Source organism: Brassica napus, unplaced genomic scaffold, assembly GCF_020379485.1.
Source record: "Brassica napus cultivar Da-Ae unplaced genomic scaffold, Da-Ae ScsIHWf_1432;HRSCAF=2021, whole genome shotgun sequence".
Taxonomy (NCBI): Eukaryota; Viridiplantae; Streptophyta; class Magnoliopsida; order Brassicales; family Brassicaceae; genus Brassica; species Brassica napus.
In genome coordinates this window covers 71,880-80,000 of record NW_026014845.1, presented here as the reverse complement: position 1 = coordinate 80,000, position 8,121 = coordinate 71,880, and the positions used below count along the sequence as shown (strand labels likewise).

General features: G+C 45.6%; 1 non-coding gene across 1 annotated transcript; it reads right to left on the bottom strand.

The window, feature by feature from the left end:
- Positions 1–3: 3 nt before the first annotated feature.
- LOC125597342 lies at positions 4–159 on the bottom strand. Its single transcript, XR_007331657.1, has one exon. It is a non-coding gene; the product is annotated as a 5.8S ribosomal RNA (ribosomal RNA).
- Positions 160–8,121: the final 7,962 nt, after the last annotated feature.

The window sequence follows — 8,121 nt, the reverse complement described above, 5'->3', positions numbered from 1 at the left end:
TTGTGACACCCAGGCAGACGTGCCCTCGGCTAGAAGGGTTGGGGCGCAACTTACGTTCAAAGACTCGATGGTTCACGGGATTCTGCAATTCACACCAAGTATCGCATTTTGCTACATTCTTCATCGATGCGAGAGCCGAGATATCCATTGTCGAGAGTCGTTTTAGACTTTACATTGCAGCATTACTTCCGAACAAACACCGTCGCCGGGTTGGCGAAAGCAGGCTGTTTAGTTACATATTCCTTGACACTTTTCGTGCCGGGCTTTGGTGATATCCGGAAGCTATGCGTACGATCCAACAAAAGCTGAAGTCTTGGGCATGGATGAACGCATAACCACGGAATCGGCAGGCACAGTAAGAAACCGGCCTACCGAGAGTGATGTTTCATCGTTCTCAGGTCATTCTGTTTCCAGGGTACGACAATGATCCTTCTGCAGGTTCACCTATGGAAACCTTGTTACCACTTCTTCTTCTTCTAAATGATAAGGTTTAGTGGACTTCTCGCAACGTCGCAGACGGCAAACCACCTGTCACGCCCCTAATCCTGGATAGGATTGTCGGGATGGCCATGGTTCGAGGGAAACGTACCAGCAGGTCTTAAGACCTTAAAGGCTAGCGTTCCATGGCCAAGATAGAAGGTTAAGGACGGCAGGATGCTGAGACTTAACCTTATAAGAAAAAGAAGCCAGCTAGGATAAGCTGTACAGAACCTGGGTGATGCTTACAAGAAGCTCGATCAGCTAGACGTAGCTCAATCATGCTCAGCCTAGCTCGTTCCAAGTTAAATCAGCTCAACTAGCTGGACTACTAGCTCACTCAGCTGAGGCAGCTGGGAGTCAGCTCATCTCAGCTCGACGGACTGTTCGAGTTTTAGGCCGATGGTCCGGGTCCGGGTCAATGGCGGGCCATGAGGTCCGGCCATGTAGTCCATGAGTCGTTGGGCTCTTGTGGGCAGGCTGTGGGCTTCGTTACCAGGTCTTGGCTTGGGTTGGACGTGCCTATAAGGTCTGGAACCTTCTATTTCTGAACAGGTACGATCTGGACCGTTGATTGTAATCGATGGCCAACTTCTGTCCCAAAAAGATGCTTCGAAGGGATGTGACTCTTCGCACATGACCTTTGGTTCTTTATATAAAGGGGAGGACTTCCAGGGATTATGAATTCATTTTCATTCAGGCGCCAAGGACCAAGGGTGGTTAGCCGAGAGACCGACTGACCAATTGGTAAGGGCTATAGCGGCTGTGAGTGGTTCTATCTCTGTCTCTTTATATTATTATGTCTATATGATATATATATATGGAACGTGATAGTTAACCATATTACCACGTCATAGACCATGGGGTCATGGTTGGTTACGTTGATTGTTAACCATAGCGGATAGGTTGGATCAAAAGGGTACTAGTCGCCAAAGGTTGCCTGTTGCAAAGGGTCATGAGTTACCAAAGGTTGTGAGATACCAAAGGATGCAAGTAACCAAAAAGTACGAGATACCAATGGTTGCAAGTATCAAAGGGTACGAGGACCAAAGGGTGCATCGTGATCCAAGGTTGCGTGTTGCCAAAGATCATGTCGTGATCCAAGAGGTACGAACGTGTCGTGATCCAAGAGGTACGAATGTGTCGTGATCCAAGAGGTACGAACGTATCATGATCCATCGGATGTGAACGGTTCGTGACCGAAAGGGTACAAACGGGTTGGGACTGAAAGCGTACGAACGGAACGGGACCGAAAAGGGTACGAGTGGTTCAATGGTCATAAGGACACCAAATGCATTATGTTGAGCGTGGACCCACATGATGGCAATAGGTTGTCCTACAGGTCAATACATGAGTCTAAGGAAATAGCGAAGGCCTTAAGGCTAGTGCAATCCGTACAAAATGATTGATGTATGAACCATAATCCATGGTCAATGGATGACGGTTCTGGCCGCAAAGGCTAAGTGGGATATCTTACGATCAACCTTTGGTTGGTGAGTAAGATAGGCGCCATATGCCTCATGTAGGGCATAGACCCACATGATGGCAATGGAAGGCCGGTTATATCAGTACATGCTAAGTGGACGATGGCTTATCAAGTCTAGTGGTCGGATCATGTTTCATGACGATGGTTCGATGGCCGAACACTAGTATGGATAGTCACGTTGCTGGAGTAAGAGTATTGATGTGATGCTTCTAGATATCAACGTTGGTGTTAATAGATTCGAGATTGGCTAAGAGTCATGACGAAGTGTGTGGCTAGTACTATGTGTCGTAGACCATAGATACTGAGCCTAAGTGTTTCAAGGAAGGCCGTGTAAGATCTGATCATGATTGAGTATGGACGACCTTACGTCTGAATGATGGTTCAAGGTGTCAGTCCTAACCTGATTAATTAATGCATCGGTTGGTATGAACAAATCATATATGTTGTCTGGGTTAAGTCCCAAGGCCGGTCAGGCCAGATGAAGACTCATCAGTTCCAAGTCATGTGAGGATGGTTGGTTGATTGACTTAGGATCTAATGAGCTTTGTCAGTCCGGAAGATGGACTTGGTACTATTGCCTATAAGGCAAAAGGATTTCGGATTGTGCATGAGCCGAGAAAGGCCATATGCAAACCCTTATCCTTTCAAAGACTTCTCAAAGGTTATTTATGTATGTGGGGATGGTTGGTTTAATGACTAAGTACCTATGGGAGTTGTTTGATGCAGGAGTCACGATAAGAACCTTAAGTAAGATCATTGAGTGATCGGGGTTCAGCTGTCAAGCAAGAGAAATTTGAGTCAATGGAGGACCGATGAGCTAATAAGCTCCATAGATGTGGCAAATGTATGATCTAGCATTTACTTATGTAGATCTAGATAGAATGGTTTAGGGGAATGGAACTTCAGAATCGTATGGCTTGGTTTGGGTTTAGGATTGACCTTTAAGCTAATTGGTAGTTGAGTAAGCTGACCAAGGCTAAGGTGATTCGACCAGACAAGTGTTAGATTTGTTTTAGACCAATGGTTAACTAGAGAGTAATCCGCTGCGTATCTGTTGAAAGGATCTAACCTATTAATGACTAGGGAAGACTTTAGATAAGGTTTAAGTTAGCCCTTGCCTTTAGGCGATATCATAAATAAAGGGCAAAAATTAAGAGGTTCGGCCAGGAAGTGGACCGAGCGATGTAAGGCTTTGACCACGGTCTTGTCGGCCGGATCGGGCTATTACAAGTTGGTATCAGAGCATGCTTGATCCTGTTTAGGACAACGCTCTAAGATTATGAGTTTCATACCGAAATTATTTCCAAACTATGATGACTATGAAACCTTAGTTTGGGTGAGCCAAGAAAGAGTTGAGGAAAGCTAGGGTATCATGCTTGTGAATGTGGGAATTCTAAGATGAACCGGCTTAGCCAAGATACGTTTTCCAAGGGCAAGAACCTAAAAACAGAAAGGTTGGTATATCTAGTATTTAGAAGTAATAGACGGGTTGGAAGGGATGGAAGCAATGCAAGACTTGTTTATGGATGACCTGAAAAAGGGAAGTAACATGGACCACAGAGTGGCTTGGGTTGAAATAAACGTGCAGCATTCTACTGAAGTAAAGTGTTATCCCTTGATGGTCGTTCATAATAAGTAAAGCATATGCAATATTAAAATCTGACTCAAGGGAGACACTACATGACCAGTACACGAGTGGACTTCTGATCAGATGGATCAGTTAGGACTCGGTATAAGTCAAGGTAGGTTTCCATTAATCGAGTCAGATGGAATGAATCAATTTCAATCTGAATCCATCCAAAGAAAGAATGAGGAAACTCAGGGTGTTCATTCCAATCATTGGAAGAACATGATGTTAAGTATCTTAGTATGTTGGGGATTGTAGTATATTATAATTGCTGTTGTGAATGGTGTGAGCATTTGCAATAGTAAGACGCTTTGGAGAATGGTATGGGACGTTTTCCAAATATGTGATCGAACCGAAATCCTACTCATCTAGGTACCTAATGGTAGTGGAAGTATTAAGTGATTGGCGACGTCATGAGGGATGTTATGGGACGTTCTTTGTGGTGTGGTCATGAACTGAGATATTTTCCACAAGTGGATTTGTGGTGTGGAAACACACATACTTTTCGAAAAACAGAGGCTACACATAGTTTTGTGAGTCCGGGACTGGTCGGAAAGAGTCTGTTCTGTCTGAGTTCTGGGATGATTCGAGACTAGTGAGGGCAGCCGGTGGGCAAATAATGCATTCACTAGGGCTCATGAAAAATATCCCGGTGATGATCCAGTGGAGAAATCTGCCTGTAGATCTGATTGAGAAAAATATCCACGCGCCTACAGAATCATGAGATGATCCTATACATGAATCTCTTTGGGAAAGTATTGGGCCACTCTCGATTGCCACCAAGTTCGTGTGCAATTGGAGACTGGACCTCACCCGATCCAGTACCAAAGTCTGAGTCTGAGTCCTGCTCTAAGGAAAGAAGGGGTGTCAGCAGTCCAAGTGAATCGGATGCATAGACAGGGTTGTGAAGTATTTTTTTACCACAACTACAACTATTGAGCACAGCAATTCTGTTGATCTGAAAGATCTGTCTGAGGACCCGTTGGTGTCTAAGTTCCCAGATGTGTTCCGCTCGCTACAGGGTGTCCCCCCTGATAGGTCGGATCCATTTATGATTGAACTGGAACCAGGGGCAGCTCCACTGTCCTAGAGTCTGTTTCTGATGGCTCCTGCCGAGATGGCCGAGCTGAAGTCGACCACGTCCGAGAGAGGACCATGGTCACAGTACAACCAAGTGGGAGATTGACCTAAGGTTGAGAAGAGAATGATCAAGTCCAGTAAGGGATGAGGATCAGGCCACGACCTATTCGGAGATGGACCTATGGTCGGGGTGAAACAGTCGAGTCCCTGAGTGGACCAGGACCGGAATACGATCACGTCCATAAATGGACCAGGATCGAATTATGACAAAGTCCAGTGAAGGACAGAGGTCAAGTCTGAGGCGTTTTTAGTCTGGAGGGACTAAGATCGCAAAGTGGCCAAGCCTGAAAAGGTTGTGGCTGGTTATGGGGATGATCCAGTACGTTCTGGCTGAGGTCATGAACCTTATTGTCCATAAAGGACAAAAGAACCATAACAATCTGTTACGACTCGTTCTAGGACGAGCAGCCTAAAGATTGGAACGAGTTCGTGAGGACTTGACTGGTACATCGAGTGGCGTGGGGATTGGCCAAATCTACTAAGGCTCGAGTATGCAGCATGTCCTAGGGACTTGTTATGATCTAGTCGTGGACTATGATCAGAGATAGAATAAAATCTGAAGAAGATGATATTCGAAAGAATGACATAGACTTGTTGGATACTAGGACCGCAACCTGGAGAGTTCGTCTAGTGACACAAGGAATGTCTTTGGATGGAATTACAAGTATCACTTGAATGAATGCTTGATGGACCCTCGACTGTGGTCGAAGTAGACCAGTAAGGGTGCCATAAGCAAAACCAGAAGGACCCCCTGATAGGATTGTTTGTGGTTAAATCCTTATCAAGTAAGGGAGACTTGTATAACGACGGTCAAAGGAATTTGATCATCGAAGTGGTTTTTGTTGTTCTGAATCAGGCTTGTTCTATTCCCTGATCAAGACTAGAATAAGTTCGGCTGGAATATTTTGTCTTAAGACAAGGTATAATCATCACCGGGTTCGAGGACGAATCCATTTCAAGTGGTGGAGACTTATCACGCCCCCAATCATGGATAGGATTGTCGGGACGACCATGGTTCGAGGGAAACGTACCAGCCGGTCTTAAGACCTTAAGGCTAGCGTTCCATGGCCAAGATAGAAGGTTAAGGACGTGAGGATGCTGAGACTTAACCTTATAAGAGAAAGAAGTCACCTAGGATAAGCTGTACAGAAGCTGGGCGATGCTTACGAGAAGCTCGATCAGCTAGACGTAGCTCGGTCAAGCTCAGCCTAGCTCGTTCCAAGTTAAATCAGCTCAACTAGCTGGACTACTATCTCACTCAGCTGAGGCAGCTGGGAGTCAGCTCATCTCAGCTCGACGGACTGTTCGAGTTTTGGGCCGATGGTCCTGGTCCGGGTCAGTGGCGGACCATGAGGTCCGGCCATGTAGTCCATGAGTCGTTGGGCTCTTATGGGCAGGCCGTGGGCTTGGGTACCAGGTCTTGTCTTGGGTTGGACGTGCCTATAAGGTCTGAAACCTTCTATTTCTGAACAGGTACGATCTGGACCATTGATTGTAATCGATGGCCAAGATCTGTCCCAAAAGGATGCTTCGAAGGGATGTGACTCTTCGCACATGAACTTTGGTTCTATATATAAAGGGGAGGACGTCCAGGGATTATGAATTCATTCTCATTCAGTCTCATTCTGTCTGAGACAAAAGACATACGTCCTAAACAAAGGGATCCCCCAATGAGAAACGAGGATCTAAGCCGGAAGGGCATAATCCAGGATCAAAGCCATAAGGGCACGATCCGGTTCATGGTGAGTATGGCTTTAGCCATATGAGGCCGTGGATTTTATAAGTCACTAAGGCCAATAGGAATACCTATTCCTGGAGGGAAATAGGCGCCAAGGACCAAGGGTCCAAGGGTGGTTAGCCGAGAGACGGACTGACCGATCGGTAAGGGCTATCGCGGCTGTGAGTGGTTCTATCTCTGTCTCTTTATATTTTTATGTCTATATATATATATGGAACGTGATAGTTAACCATATTACCACGTTATAGACCCTGGGGTCATGGTTGGTTACGTTGTTTGCTAACCATAGCGGATAGGTTTGATCAAAAGGGTACTAGTCGCCAAAGGTTGCGTGTTGCCAAGGGTCATGAATTACCAAAGGTTGTGAGATACCAAAGGATGCAAGTAACCAAAAGGTACGAGATACCAAGGGTTGCAAGTATCAAAGGGTACGAGGACCAAAGGGTACCAATGACCAAAGGGTGCATCGTGATCCCAAGGATGCAATGTATCGTGATCCAAGATCTGCGATCATGTCGTGATCCAAGAGGTACGAACGTGTTGCGATCCAAGAGGTACAAACGTGTCATGATCCAAGAGGTACGAACGTATCATGATCCATCAGATGTGAATGGTTCGTGACCGAACGGGTACAAACGGGTCGGAACTGAAAGGGTACGAACAGAACGGGACCGAAAAGGGTACGAGTGGTTCGATGGTCACAAGGACACCACATGCATTATGTTAGGCGTGGACCCACATGATGGAAATAGGTTGTCCTACAGGTCAATACATGATTGTAAGGAAATAGCGAAGGCCTTAAGGATAAAGCAATCCGTACAACATGATTGATGTATGAACCATAATCCATGGTCAATGGATGGATGGTTCTGGCCGCAAAGGCTAAGTGGGATATCTTAAGATCAACCTTGGGTTGGTGAGTAGGATAGGCGCCATATGCCTCATGTAGGGCTTAGACCCACATGATGGCAATGGAAGGCCGGTTATATCAGTACATGCTAAGTGGACGATGGCTTATCAAGTCTAGTGGTCGTATCATGTTTCATGACGATGGTTCGATGGCCGAACACTAGTATGGATAGTCACGTTGCTGGAGTAAGAGTATTGATGTGATGCTTCTAGATATCAACCTTGGTGTTGATAGCTTCGAGATTGGCTAAGAGTCATGGCGAAGTGTGTAGCTAGTACTATGTGTCGTAGACCATAGATACTGAGCCTAAATGTGATTGTTCAAGGAAGGCCGTGTAAGATCTGATCATGGTTGAGTATGGACGACCTTAACTCTGAATGATGGTTCAAGGTGTCGGTCCTAACCTGATTAATGAATGCATCGGTTGGTATGAACAAATCATATATGCTGTCTGGGTTAAGTCCCAAGGCCGGTCAGGCCAGATGAAGACTCATTAGTTCCAAGTCATGTTAGGATGGTTGGTTGATTGACTTAGGATATAATGAGCTTTGTCAGTCCAGAAGATGGACTTGGTACTATTGCCTATAAGGCAAAAGGATTTCGGATTGTGCATGAGCCAAAAAAGGCTAGATGCAAACCCTTATCCTTTCAAAGACTTCTGAAAGGTTACTTATGTCTGTGGGGATGGTTGGTTGAATGACTAAGTACCTAGGGGAGTTGTTTGATGCAGGAGTCACAATAAG